This window comes from Thalassophryne amazonica, chromosome 4 (assembly GCF_902500255.1).
Source record: "Thalassophryne amazonica chromosome 4, fThaAma1.1, whole genome shotgun sequence".
Classification (NCBI taxonomy): Eukaryota; Metazoa; Chordata; class Actinopteri; order Batrachoidiformes; family Batrachoididae; genus Thalassophryne; species Thalassophryne amazonica.
The window spans coordinates 134,445,750-134,459,746 of NC_047106.1; the positions used below are offsets into that span (position 1 = coordinate 134,445,750).

At 42.5% G+C, this 13,997-nt stretch overlaps 1 long non-coding RNA gene across 1 annotated transcript in view; it reads left to right on the top strand.

The window, feature by feature from the left end:
* Positions 1–13,997, top strand: part of LOC117508794 — a 29,213-nt gene that overhangs the window by 14,527 nt on the left and 689 nt on the right. The window lies entirely within an intron of this gene.

Sequence of the window (13,997 nt, forward strand, 5' to 3'; positions counted from 1 at the left end):
ATCGGGTGACCCTGAACCATCCCTTAGTTATGCTGCTATAGACGTAGACTGCTGGGGGGTTCCCATGATGCACTGTTTCTTTTTCTTTTTGCTCTGTATGCACCACTCTGCATTTAATCATTAGTGATCGATCTCTGCTCCCCTCCACAGCATGTCTTTTTCCTGGTTCTCTCCCTCAGCCCCAACCAGTCCCAGCAGAAGACTGCCCCTCCCTGAGCCTGGTTCTGCTGGAGGTTTCTTCCTGTTAAAAGGGAGTTTTTCCTTCCCACTGTAGCCAAGTGCTTGCTCACAGGGGGTCGTTTTGACCGTTGGGGTTTTACATAATTATTGTATGGCCTTGCCTTACAATATAAAGCGCCTTGGGGCAACTGTTTGTTGTGATTTGGCGCTATATAAAAAAAATTGATTGATTGATTGATTGATTCATGCCAATGTCTGAAAGAAATGCTTTTGACAAAAACTACAGATTTTGTTTATTCCTATTTATGTCCAGAGATCAAGGATTCACCATGTAGAGTTCATTATGTACAAAGTTTAAGGATCCAGTGACCAAATTCATATTTATTTACTTTAAGACTCAATAAAATGTTCAATTTCAATTCAGTTTAATCGGCTTATAAAGTGCCAAATCACAACAAAATCTAAATATACTAAAACAAATACATCACAATTGTACACATATCAAATTGTGGTATGTGTACAATTGTGACGTATTTGTTTTAGATCATTTAGTCATGGACATGAATATTGTTATTTTGATATGAAACAGGATAACAAATGACCTGCCAGTGGTTTTATATTTGATTTCATTAGTGTGTTTCAGTTGAAATTTACATTTTCAAATTTATACAATGTTCATTTACATTTTCAAATAAAACTGTGCTTTTAAGCAGCTTTTGAATTCATTTTTGGGTTTCACATATACCATGCGATTAATCATGATTAATCACAGAAAGTCATTGAGTTAATGCGATTAAGATTTTTTATGTTTGCCCACCCCTAATAATTACACGTCATTCTGCTTCTCAAATTAGTGTCCTGTTTGCAGAGAAAATTTTTCAGGGAGAGGGAGAGAGAAGAGCTTTTATTGTCATTTTGTCACTGGAACAAATCTTGACACCTTACAGACTGCAGTGGACACGTTAAGGCTGGACATGAACACTTCCCTTGTCAGAGAATCTGCTGTGCTTCCTGTTTTGCTCAGCATTGTCAATCATACATGTTACCTAAGAAATATTAAACCATTTAATGAGTACTCTGCAATGCAGACTGTATTAATCTGAACATACTACAACAGTGTGTGTTGAATATATCGATACTAACAGAAGATCAGAGCAGTCTGTGTTTTTTTTTATTGTGGGATGGAGGATCACGATGAAGCACAATGAGTAAGTTCTTCACATTAGGTATATGCAAAATGAGGTTCACAACCTCAAAGAAAAACATCTTTGAACCCTGGTCAAATATTTTTTTGATATATATTTTTCATCCAAAGCCTGTAGAGGACAGCGCACTGTGGATGTGCGCTGTCCTCTACAGGACTCATTTACAATTAGAGGTGCTAGATAATTGAGACTGCTGCTGAAAAGGATATCATCTTCCATCCATCCATTTTCTTCCGCTTTATCCAGAGTTGGGTAGCGGGGGCAGCAGCTCAATCAAAGCCGCTCAGACCTCCCGATCCACACACACCTCCCCCAGCTCCTCCGGGGGAACCCCAAGGCGTTCCCAAGCCAGCAGAGACATGTAGCCCCTCCAGCGTGTCCTGGGTCTTCCCCGGGGCCTCCTCCCAGTGGGACGTGCCCGGAACACCTCTCCAGCGAGGCGTCCAGGGGGCATCCGGAAAAGATGCTCGAGCCACCTCAACTGACTCCTTTCAACGTGGAGGAGCAGCGGCTTGACTCCGAGCTCCTCCCGAGTAACCAAGGCCCTCACCCTATCCCTAAGGGAGCGCCCAGCCACCCTGCGGAGGAAACTCATCTCGGCCGCTTGTACTCGCGATCTCGTTCTTTCGGTCATGAGCCAAATCTCATGACCATAGGTGAGGATCAGAACGTGGATCGATCGGTAAATCAAGAGCCTTGCCCCCCTACTCAGCTCTCTCTTTACCACAACGGTCCGATACAGCGAACGCATCACTGCAGATGCTGCACCGATCCGTCTATCGATCTCACGCTCCATCCGTCCCTCACTCGTGAACAAGACCCCGAGATACTTAAACTCCTCCACTTGAGGCAAGGACACTCCACCGACCTGAAGAGGGCAAAGCACCTTTTTCCGGTCGAGAACCATGGCCTCGGATTTGGAGGTGCTGATTTTCATCCCGGACGCTTCACACTCGGCTGCAAACTGCCCCAGTGCACGCTTAAGGTCCTGATTTGACGAAGCCAACAGAACCATATCGTCCGCAAACAGCAGAGACGAGATTCTGTGGTTCCCAAACCAGACCCCCTCTACACCCTGGCTGCGCCTAGAAATTCAAATCAAATCAATTTTATTTATATAGCGCCAAATCACAACAAACAGTTGCCCCAAGGCGCTTTATATTGTAAGGCAAGGCCATACAATAATTACGTAAAACCCCAACGGTCAAAACAACCCCCTGTGAGCAAGCACTTGGTGACAGTGGGAAGGAAAAACTCCCTCTTAACAGGAAGAAACCTCCAGCAGAACCAGGCTCAGGGAGGGGCAGTCTTCTGCTGGGACTGGTTGGGGCTGAGGGAGAGAACCAGGAAAAAGACATGCTATGGAGGGGAGCAGAGATCAATCACCAATGATTAAATGCAGAGTGGTGCATACAGAGCAAAAAGAGAAAGAAACACTCAGTGCATCATGGGAACCCCCCAGCAGTCTAAGTCTATAGCAGCATAACTAAGGGATGGTTCAGGGTCACCTGATCCAGCCCTAACTATAAGCTTTAGTAAAAAGGAAAGCTTTAAGCCTAATCTTAAAAGTAGAGAGGGTGTCTGTCTCCCTGATCTGAATTGGGAGCTGGTTCCACAGGAGAGGAGCCTGAAAGCTGAAGGCTCTGCCTCCCATTCTACTCTTACAAACCCTAGGAACTACAAGTAAGCCTGCAGTCTGAGAGCGAAGCGCTCTATTGGGGTGATATGGTACTATGAGGTCCCTAAGATCAATCAATCAATCAATCAATTTTTTTATATAGCGCCAAATCACAACAAACAGTTGCCCCAAGGCGCTTTATATTGTAAGGCAAGGCCATACAATAATTATGTAAAACCCCAACGGTCAAAACGACCCCCTGTGAGCAAGCACTTGGCTACAGTGGGAAGGAAAAACTCCCTTTTAACAGGAAGAAACCTCCAGCAGAACCAGGCTCAGGGAGGGGCAGTCTTCTGCTGGGACTGGTTGGGGCTGAGGGAGAGAACCAGGAAAAAGACATGCTGTGGAGGGGAGCAGAGATCGATCACTAATGATTAAATGCAGAGTGGTGCATACAGAGCAAAAAGAGAAAGAAACAGTGCATCATGGGAACCCCCCAGCAGTCTACGTCTATAGCAGCATAACTAAGGGATGGTTCAGGGTCACCTGATCCAGCCCTAACTATAAGCTTTAGCAAAAAGGAAAGTTTTAAGCCTAATCTTAAAAGTAGAGAGGGTGTCTGTCTCCCTGATCAATCAATCAATCAATCAACTTTTTTCTTATATAGCGCCAAATCACAACAAACAGTTGCCCCAAGGCGCTCCATATTGTAAGGCAAGGCCATACAATAATTATGAAAAACCCCAACGGTCAAAACGACCCCCTATGAGCAAGCACTTGGCCACAGTGGAAGGAAAAACTCCCTTTTAACAGGAAGAAACCTCCAGCAGAACCAGGCTCAGGGAGGGGCAGTCTTCTGCTGAGACTGGTTGGGGCTGAGGGAAAGAACCAGGAAAAAGACATGCCGAGAAGGGGGGCAGAGATCGATCACCAATGATTAAATGCAGAGTGATGCATACGGAGCAAAAAGAGAAAGAAACAGTGCATCATGGGAACCCCCCCACAGTCTACGTCTAAAGCAACATAACCAAGGGATGGTCCAGGGTCACCCGATCCAGCCCTAACTATAAGCCTTAGCGAAAAGGAAAGTTTTAAGCCTAATCTTAAAAGTAGAGAGGGTATCTGTCTCCCTGATCTGAATTGGGAGCTGGTTCCACAGGAGAGGAGCCTGAAAGCTGAAGGCTCTGCCTCCCATTCTACTCTTACAAACCCTAGGAACTACAAGTAAGCCCGCAGTCTGAGAGCGAAGCGCTCTAATGGGGTAATATGGTACTACGAGGTCCCTAAGATAAGATGGGACCTGATTATTCAATACCTTATAAGTAAGAAGAAGAATTTTAAATTCTATTCTAGAATTAACAGGAAGCCAATGAAGAGAGGCCAACACGGGTGAGATATGCTCTCTCCTGCTAGTCCCCGTCAGTACTCTAGCTGCAGCATTCTGAACCAACTGAAGGCTTTTTAGGGAACTTTTAGGACAACCTGATAATAATGAATTACAATAGTCCAGCCTAGAGGAAATAAATGCATGAATTAGTTTTTTCAGCATCACTCTGAGACAAGACCTTTCTGATTTTAGAGATATTGCGTAAATGCAAAAAGGCAGTCCTACATATTTGTTTAATATGCGCTTTGAATGACATATCCTGATCAAAAAATGACTCCAAGATTTCTCACAGTATTACTAGAGATCAGGGAAATGCCATCCAGTGTAACGATCTGGTTAGACACCATGCTTCTAAGATTTGTGGGCCAAGTACAATAACTTCAGTTTTATCTGAGTTTAAAAGCAGGAAATTAGAGGTCATCCATGTCTTTATGTCTGTAAGACAATCCTGCAGTTTAGCTAATTGGTGTGTATCCTCTGGCTTCATGGATAGATAAAGCTGGGTATCATCTGCGTAACAATGAAAATTTAAGCAATACCGTCTAATATACTGCCTAAGGGAAGCATGTATAAAGTGAATAAAAATTGGTCCTAGCACAGAACCTTGTGGAACTCCATAATTAACTTTAGTCTGTGAAGAAGATTCCCCATTTACATGAACAAATTGTAATCTATTAGACAAATATGATTCAAACCACCGCAGCGCAGTGCCTTTAATACCTATGACATGCTCTAATCTCTGTAATAAAATTTTATGGTCAACAGTATCAAAAGCAGCACTGAGGTCCAACAGAACAAGCACAGAGATAAGTCCACTGTCCGAAGCCATAAGAAGATCATTTGTAACCTTCACTAATGCTGTTTCTGTACTATGATGAATTCTAAAACCTGACTGAAACTCTTCAAATAGACCATTCCTCTGCAGGTGATCAGTTAGCTGTTTTACAACTACCCTCTCAAGAATCTTTGAGAGAAAAGGAAGGTTGGAGATTGGCCTATAATTAGCTAAGATAGCTGGGTCAAGTGATGGCTGTTTAAGTAATGGTTTAATTACTGCCACCTTAAAGGCCTGTGGTACATAACCAACTAACAAAGATAGATTGATCATATTTAAGATTGAAGCATTAAATAATGTAGGACTTCCTTGAGCAGCCTGGTAGGAATGGGGTCTAATAAACATGTTGATGGTTTGGATGAAGTAACTAATGAAATAACTCAGACAGAACAATCGGAGAGAAAGAGTCTAACCAAATACCGGCATCACTGAAAGCAGCCAAAGATAACGATACATCTTTGGGATGGTTATGAGTAATTTTTTCTCTAATAGTCAAAATTTTGTTAGCAAAGAAAGTCATGAAGTCATTACTAGTTAAAGTTAATGGAATACTCAGCTCAATAGAGCTCTGACTCTTTGTCAGCCTGGCTACAGTGCTGAAAAGAAACCTGGGGTTGTTCTTATTTTCTTCAATTAGTGATGAGTAGAAAGATGTCCTAGCTTTACGGAGGGCTTTTTTTATAGGGCAACAAACTCTTTTTCCAGGCTAAGTGAAGATCTTCTAAATTAGTGAGACGCCATTTCCTCTCCAACTTACGGGTTATCTGCTTTAAGCTACGAGTTTGTGAGTTAAACCACGGAGTCAGACACTTCTGATTTAAAGCTCTCTTTTTCAGAGGAGCTACAGCATCCAAAGTTGTCTTCAATGAGGATGTAAAACTATTGACGAGATACTCTAACTCCCTTACAGAGTTTAGGTAGCTACTCTGCTCTGTGTTGGTATATGACATTAGAGAACATAAAGAAGGAATCATATCCTTAAACCTAGTTACAGCGCTTTCTGAAAGACTTCTAGTGTAATGAAACTTATTCCCCACTGCAGGGTAGTCCATCAGGGTAAATGTAAATGTTATTAAAAAATGATCAGACAGAAGGGAGTTTTCAGGGAATACTGTTAAGTCTTCTATTTCCATACCATAAGTCAGAACAAGATCTAAAATATGATTAAAGTGGTGGGTGGACTCATTTACTTTTTGAGCAAAGCCGATAGAGTCTAATAATAGATTAAATGCAGTGTTGAGGCTGTCATTCTCAGCATCTGTGTGGATGTTAAAATCGCCCACTATAATTATCTTATCTGAGCTAAGCACTAAGTCAGACAAAAGGTCTGAAAATTCACAGAGAAACTCACAGTAACGACCAGGTGGACGATAGATAATAACAAATAAAACTGGTTTTTGGGACTTCCAATTTGGATGGACAAGACTAAGAGACAAGCTTTCAAATGAATTAAAGCTCTGTCTAGGTTTTTGATTAATTAATAAGCTGGAATGGAAGATTGCTGCTAATCCTCCACCCGCTCGTGCTACGAGCATTCTGACAGTTAGTGTGACTCGGGGGTGTTGACTCATTTAAACTAACATATTCATCCTGCTGTAACCAGGTTTCTGTTAGGCAGAATAAATCAATACGTTGATCAATTATTATATCATTTACCAACAGGGACTTAGAAGAGAGAGACCTAATTTTATAGACCACATTTAACTGTTTAGTCTGTGGTGCAATTGAAGGTGCTATATTATTTTTCTTTTTGAATTTTATGCTTAAATAGATTTTTGCTGGTTATTGGTGGTCTGGGAGCAGGCACCGTCTCTACGGGGATGGGGTAATGAGGGGATGGCAGGGGGAGAGAAGCTGCAGAGAGGTGTATAAGACCACAGCTCTGCCCCTGGTCCCAACGCTAGACAGTCACAGTTTGGAGGATCCAAAAAAATTGGCCAGATTTCTAGAAATGAGAGCTGCCCCCTCTAAAGTGGGATGGATGCCGGTCTCTCCTAACAAGACCAGGTTTTCCCCCAGAAGCTTTGCCATTATTGTTAAGATTTTATATATATATATTTTATCACTGTTAAACATTTGTTCCTTTGTCTTTGTTCTGATGAAATGTTATTGACTGTTTTGCACTGTCTTAACGTACCCTGAGAATGTACTTGTTATTATTACACTGACAGCACAACCTTTGTTTTCTGTAGCCACTAACGACTGGGAGTGAAGAGATGGAGGTTAATTTGACCTTATGCTGTACAAATGCTTACTGTTTAAACAGGACCTCCAAGCTTTGCAGAACAGATGATAAGTGCAAACAGAGGGAGCCTGCAAGAACGAGATGTGCTGACCTTCAAAGATATGATTAAACAAAGGAACTGTTTTTTTCCACGCAGCTGCACTTATTGACGTATGTGTTTGTTTTACGGGAAGAAACTTGTCTCGCGCTCCCCCCCCCCCCCTTAGGACAAGTTTCACAATGTGGGTAGGGCTTTCTCCTAATAAAAAGAGTGAGCATGCGCAACAGTCCTTAGTGCTTTCAGTGGTACTACGTGTACGGACTGTTTGCACTCCTCGCGAGCTAAATTTGACTTTCTGTCTCACTGGTGTTTTTTGACTCTGTTTGTCTTGTTAAAGGTTTTAAGAATGTTTGGAGGAGAAAATACCCAACATTGACTGGAGGCTACGTCCGGGATCTCAACAATACCGGAGGTGTCCGGCGGGGTCGCCAAGTCCAGACATAAATCCTTGGCCAAGGTCCGATCGATTGATCGTGTCTGCAATTGTCGACCGCCGGTGGCATCGTCTGGTTGACGAGATTTTCCCGAAGAAGACAGACAGGAAGTCGAGTCAGTGAGTAGAATTTCTTTGTAACAGTACTGAGTGAATGGTGATCAGATCACATAAACAGTTAAATTCCGCAAGCGATGATACAGAATCGTCTGTTAATGAACACAGTTAAACTCTGTAAGGAGGTCGGACTCCTCTACGATGGCGAGGAACGCACGTAGTTAAATTCCGAAGGAGGGTGCGGACTCCTCTGTTTATATACGCGTACCGGTAGGGAATAAAAGTGTGATCACATAAACAGTTAAACTCCGTAAGCGATGGCGTGGAATCGTCTGTTAATGTAAAGCAGTTAAACTCCGCGAGGAGGGCGGACTCCTCTACGGTTGCGAGGGACGCACGTAGTTAAATTCCGGAAGGAGGGTACGGACTCCTCTGTTTTAATAGAAGTAATACCGGTTTTTGAGAATAAAGTGAGAGTGTAATACTTTGGACAACGTAAGTGACAACCGTGTGAGTGGAAGCAAAGGCAAGTGATTCCGCTTCCTACGGGGGTGAAAGGAATCACACCACGACGGCAAATTAATTGTCACGTCCAAAAGTGAAAACTTCAGATTTAGAACACCCTAGGTGTGCCCCCGTCTGAAGTCCAAATTATAACAAGGGATAATAAAAATGGGGGGTAAGACGTCTAAAAATAAGGGAAATTTATCAACTGACGACTGGAAATTTATGGAAGCAAAAAATCCAAAAGCAACAAAGAAATTGGAGACCTGGATAAATAAACATGACTTTGACGGACGACTGAACCTGACTAGTATTCAGAAGTTGAAGGAAAGGTTAGAAAAGGAACATAAAGGTGATGAGAAAAAACAAAACAAAACAAAAAAAACAGCAATAGGGGCAGATTTAGTGGCGTTTTGGGAGGAGGAAGCAGAGAACAGACGGAAGGAACATAAAGGTGATAAAAAAAAGAAGCAGAAAATAGGGGCAGATTTAGTGGCATTTTGGGAGGAGGAAGCAGAGAACAGACGGAAGGGAGCAGAGAAGCGACGATTAGAGAAAGCAAGGAAAAAGAAAGCTGTAGGTAAGGCAGAAGAAGATTGATAATTCAGCACAGAGAACCAGAACAACCTCAACAACCACCGTCGGCTGGATCGTCGTGACAACAACACCTTTATCCTCCTCTACCAGAGGATGATGATGTACCCCCACCACAGTATGATTTGGCAGTAAAACCTAAGGTAAAAAGTGAAAAACAAGAAAGCCACAAACACGCAGTCAAACAAAAGTGCCTACAGCTCCTCCCATGGAGGAACACAGTGACCAGGAAGGCACCTATCCTTTGATAGAAGTACCAAATCCTCGTGCAGGAACTCCAGGGCACCGACCAACCATGCTCGTATATCGAACATGGAATGCTGATGATATCAAAGCAGCAGTGACATGATACCATCACTCATGTTGACATTGAGGGATTCATGCAAGACATAGAAAATATTAGAAAGTCGATCACCTAGATGGAACTGAGGTCCAACAGGTATGGATGAAAGCATGTGGCCCAAAGTGGAGTCAGGTACGTGGGGACTGGAATCCTGTAGACGCGGAAAGAAAGCCCACTGGAGCATGATAATCCAGTGTTGCAGACAAGAGTGGAAGCTATGATTACACGAGCAAAAGGAGTATTGGGCCCAAAGATAAATTATACTGAAATACTAGGACAACTCAGAAAGAAGGAGAGCCATGGGCAGACTTTAGATGCAGATTTGAGAGTGTCTTAGGGTCCATAGTGGCATATCGCCAGGAACACCGGTGTATGAACAACAATTAAAAAAATGCTCTGATCCAGCATTCCAATAAGGATATAAAAGCTTGGATACAGAAACACTGGATTGGCTTGCCAACAGGCACATTAGAAGAAACACACACTCACTGTTGTCATGCCGAGGAGGTCCTGAAACAGAAAAAGCAGACAGGAAGTAATGACAAAGGAGTGTATGTGGCACAAGGGGATGATGAAATATATTACCAGCAGAGTAATATGAGACAGCAAAAACAATGGAAACGTCCCCAAAAACCATGGCAGAATAGACAAGGTAGACAACCACAACGTCAAGGACCATGGCCGTCACAGCAACCACTGAACAGACAGGGAGGATCACCCCGTGATCCCCTGATATGTTGGAACTGTGGAAGAGAGGGACATATGTCTAGGAATTGTCCAAATCCACCCCCGAATGCGGAAAGAGCTCCACAGCGAAATACTCCTCCGCAGCCACAATATCCACAATGACTAGAATCCATAATCCATGACTCCACATCAGATAGGCAGTCTGATTGTGATATGGATCTGTGTGCCTTACTGGGAAATCCAGTACCCAAACCAGAAGTGACCTTGTTAGTAAATGGGCGGCCGTAGTGTTTCTTTGTGATACAGGGGCATGTAGAACTACATGCAATGATAATATACCAGTCATAAATTGAGCAGCGAAACGTCAAAGTTCGCTCAGCAAATGGGCAAACATCAAATGTCCCTCTCACTAAACCCATAACATTGACAGATCCATTTGGCCTGACATGTACTATGTCAGTGTTGAATGCCACAATGTCCATTAACCTCTTAGGACGAGATGGATTGACTGCATTGGGCTTGTCCATAATTGTGGAACAAGGGAAATTAGTTGTTGAGCGCACAGGAGTGTTAACATGGGGAGAGAAGAAGCGATGACCCCACATTCCACTATTACTATACATTTGACATTTCTGAAGAGATGCTGCAGGATGGGGTAAAGATGTCGTTTGCAGCAACAGCCCTACTGAAACATCCTGAACAAAAGATGTCACCACCTGACCTGCATGTCACAATGTGGCATAAAGATCCTCCAGGTCCGGATGGTGACTATGAAAACAAATTGAAAGACAGTTCACCTGTGAAGCTGACAATGACAGATTTGATTCATGATGGCAACTCAACAGCTGTCATAACAGTGACAGGTGCCACTGAAGATGTTTTAAAATTGAGATTCACAGGTATGCCATTACATGTGTCACTTTGTAAACCATATTTGACAGAATGGCAAGATTTGGGACTGACAGTCATGACAGCTTTGTCAGCCACTGATTGGAGCAGAGTTGGACCACGAACGGAGTTCAGTCCATCAACTAAATTGTATAAAGTGCCAGTTAACGTCTCATTGGTGCTGACAGCTGGAACACATATTGATGTGTCCACTTCACAATCCTGAGTGTTTCAGTTGAGTCCTGAAGAAGATGATCTTCTTTCTTCAGTACCATCAGGATTGTGGACAACAGGTCCTTTAGACGTAGGACTGATTAAAAATGCACAACCTGTAGTTATAAGACCAAAAACAGAATACAGACCATGTGTAAGACAGTATCCATTGAAACCTGATGCAATTGAAGGAATCAGGCCAGTAATAGAGGATTTGTTAACAGCAGGAGTAATAGTGCCATGTCCAGATTCACCATGTAACACACCCATATTTCCTGTAAAAAAGGCTCCGCCTCAGTGGGGTGGAGAATGATTCAAGATCTGCAGGCAGTAAATGCTGCTGTGATTAAAGAGCACCATGTGTCCCAGATCCACACACCTTGTTAAATTCGCTGAGCAACCAATTCTAATAGTTTCTCAGTAATTGACATAAGTAATGCATTTTTCTCTGTGCCAGTACATCCAGATAGTCAATTCTGGTTTGCTTTTACCTAAAGGACAACGATATACATTTACCAGATTACCGCAGGGTTACGCAGAGAGTCCAACTATTTTCTCTCAAGTCATGTCAGCATGTTTAGCCAATTTCGTTCCACCGGCAGATAGCCAACTATTAGTGTATGTTGATGACATTTTGATTGCCTCTGACACACGAGAAAACTGCATAACTGACACAGTAGCATTATTATGTTTCTTATTGATAATGGCCACAAAGTGAGTAAAAACAAAGTTCAGTTGTGTAGGGATAAAGTAAAATATTTAGGACATGAATTATCAGCCACAGGGCGCACGATCCTGTCTGACAGGAAGGAAGCAATTTTATATGCTCCAAAACCACAAACTAAAAAAGATGATGTCATTTCTTGGACTGACTAATTACTGCAGGGCATGGATTCCTTGCTATGCAGAGTTGACTAGTCCACTTTCTGATTTGATGTACAAGATGATATTTCAATGTCAACTGTGCTGGAATGGAACAAAGATGCTGAGGAAGCTTTTTGTAAAAGTCAAACAACATTAGTGTCATCCACAGTTTTGACACTACCAGATTATAGTAAACCATTTACTCAAACAGTGGATTGTAAAATAATTTCATGACAAGTGTTTTAGTACAGTCACATGGTACAAATTACGACCAGTGGCTTACTATTCTTCCAAATTGGATACAGTAGCAAGTGCATTGCCTCACTGCGTGCGAGCTGTAATTGCAGCCTCTATGGCTGTTCAAAGTAGCAGTAATGTTGTTCTATTCCATCAGCTGACATTGAAAGTTCCACATGCAGTTTCTGCACTTCTGTTGCAGACAAACATGAGCTTTTGTCCCCAGCAAGACTCTTTCGTGCATGTCCTTGCTATTATCACAACCACACCTTACGGTAGAGCGATGTACAACATTGAACCCATCCACTTGATACCTTACCTGAGGATGGTGAGCCGCACAATTGTCTTGATGTAGCAACTGTCTGTATGAAGGCCCGTGTTGATCTTTTGGATACGCCCATCCCACAGTACAATTGTGTATGTGGATGGATCCTCCACTAAAATGCTTATGGACAAACACAATCTGGATATGCTGTTGTCACAAATTCAGAAGTATTGGATTCTACTTCATTGCCATCGTCATCTCAGCGCAAGCAGCTGAATTAGTTGCTTTAACTGCAGCTTGTCATTTGTTTAAAGGAAAAGCTGTGACAATCTATACGGACAGCCAGTACGCTTTCAGCACGTGCATGTGTTTGCAAAACTGTGGGAAGAGCGTGGATGGGACATCATCTGGAAAGCCAGTAACTCATGCCACACTCCTAACTGCACTACTGAAAGCTGTGAAATTGCCTAAACAAATTGCTATATGCAAATGTGCGGCTCACACCAAAGGTCGACAGTGTTTCAAAAGGAAATGATTTTGCTGACAGAGCAGCAAAGGAGGCAGCGCACTTCTTCTATTTTTGTTGTACAGGAAACACTCCAGATTTGCACTTAGGTCACATACTGCTTGCTGGATGCAACAGCAGGCACCTGAGAAAGGCAGATGTGGTTACACAAAGGAGCTACATTCGCAAATGATTTGTACTTATGACCACAAAAGAAACCCATATTGCCAAAATATGTTTAAATGGGCACTATTTGAGCCATGGCGTGACGCATGTCTCATCAGGGGGTATGATATCGCAATTGCAATCTATTTTTTGTCTTTATGGGTTCGATGCATATGCAAAACACATTGTAGAGCATGCATGACATGTGCAAACACAACTCACAAGGCAATTTGAGACCCAAAGAGGCAAATTTCCACACCACAATATCCCTTTCAGTGATTCATATGGATTATATACAGCTGAGTAAACATGAAGGGAAGAATTTGTTTAGTCATAATTGCCTTCTCAAATGGGTAGAATTGTTCCCCACAAAACATGCAGATGCACTTACAGTGGCTAAAGCACTGTGCAAAGACATCATTCCACGATTTGGAATACCAGAAACAGTCTATTCGATAATGGATCGCATTTTGTTAATACAATAGTGCAACATGTGGAGAAGCGCTACAGATTAATCTCAAAAAATCATTGTGCTTATCTCCACAAAGTGCCGTATTAGTAGAAAGGATGAATGGGACCGTAAAAAACAGACTTAGGAAGACAATGGAGGAAACAGCAGACCATGGACCATTGTGTAGATTTGGTAAAATGTACATAAACCTAACTAGTACCATGGGGTTGACACCGTATGAAACATTGTTTGGCAGAAAATACCGATTGCCATATTATGGC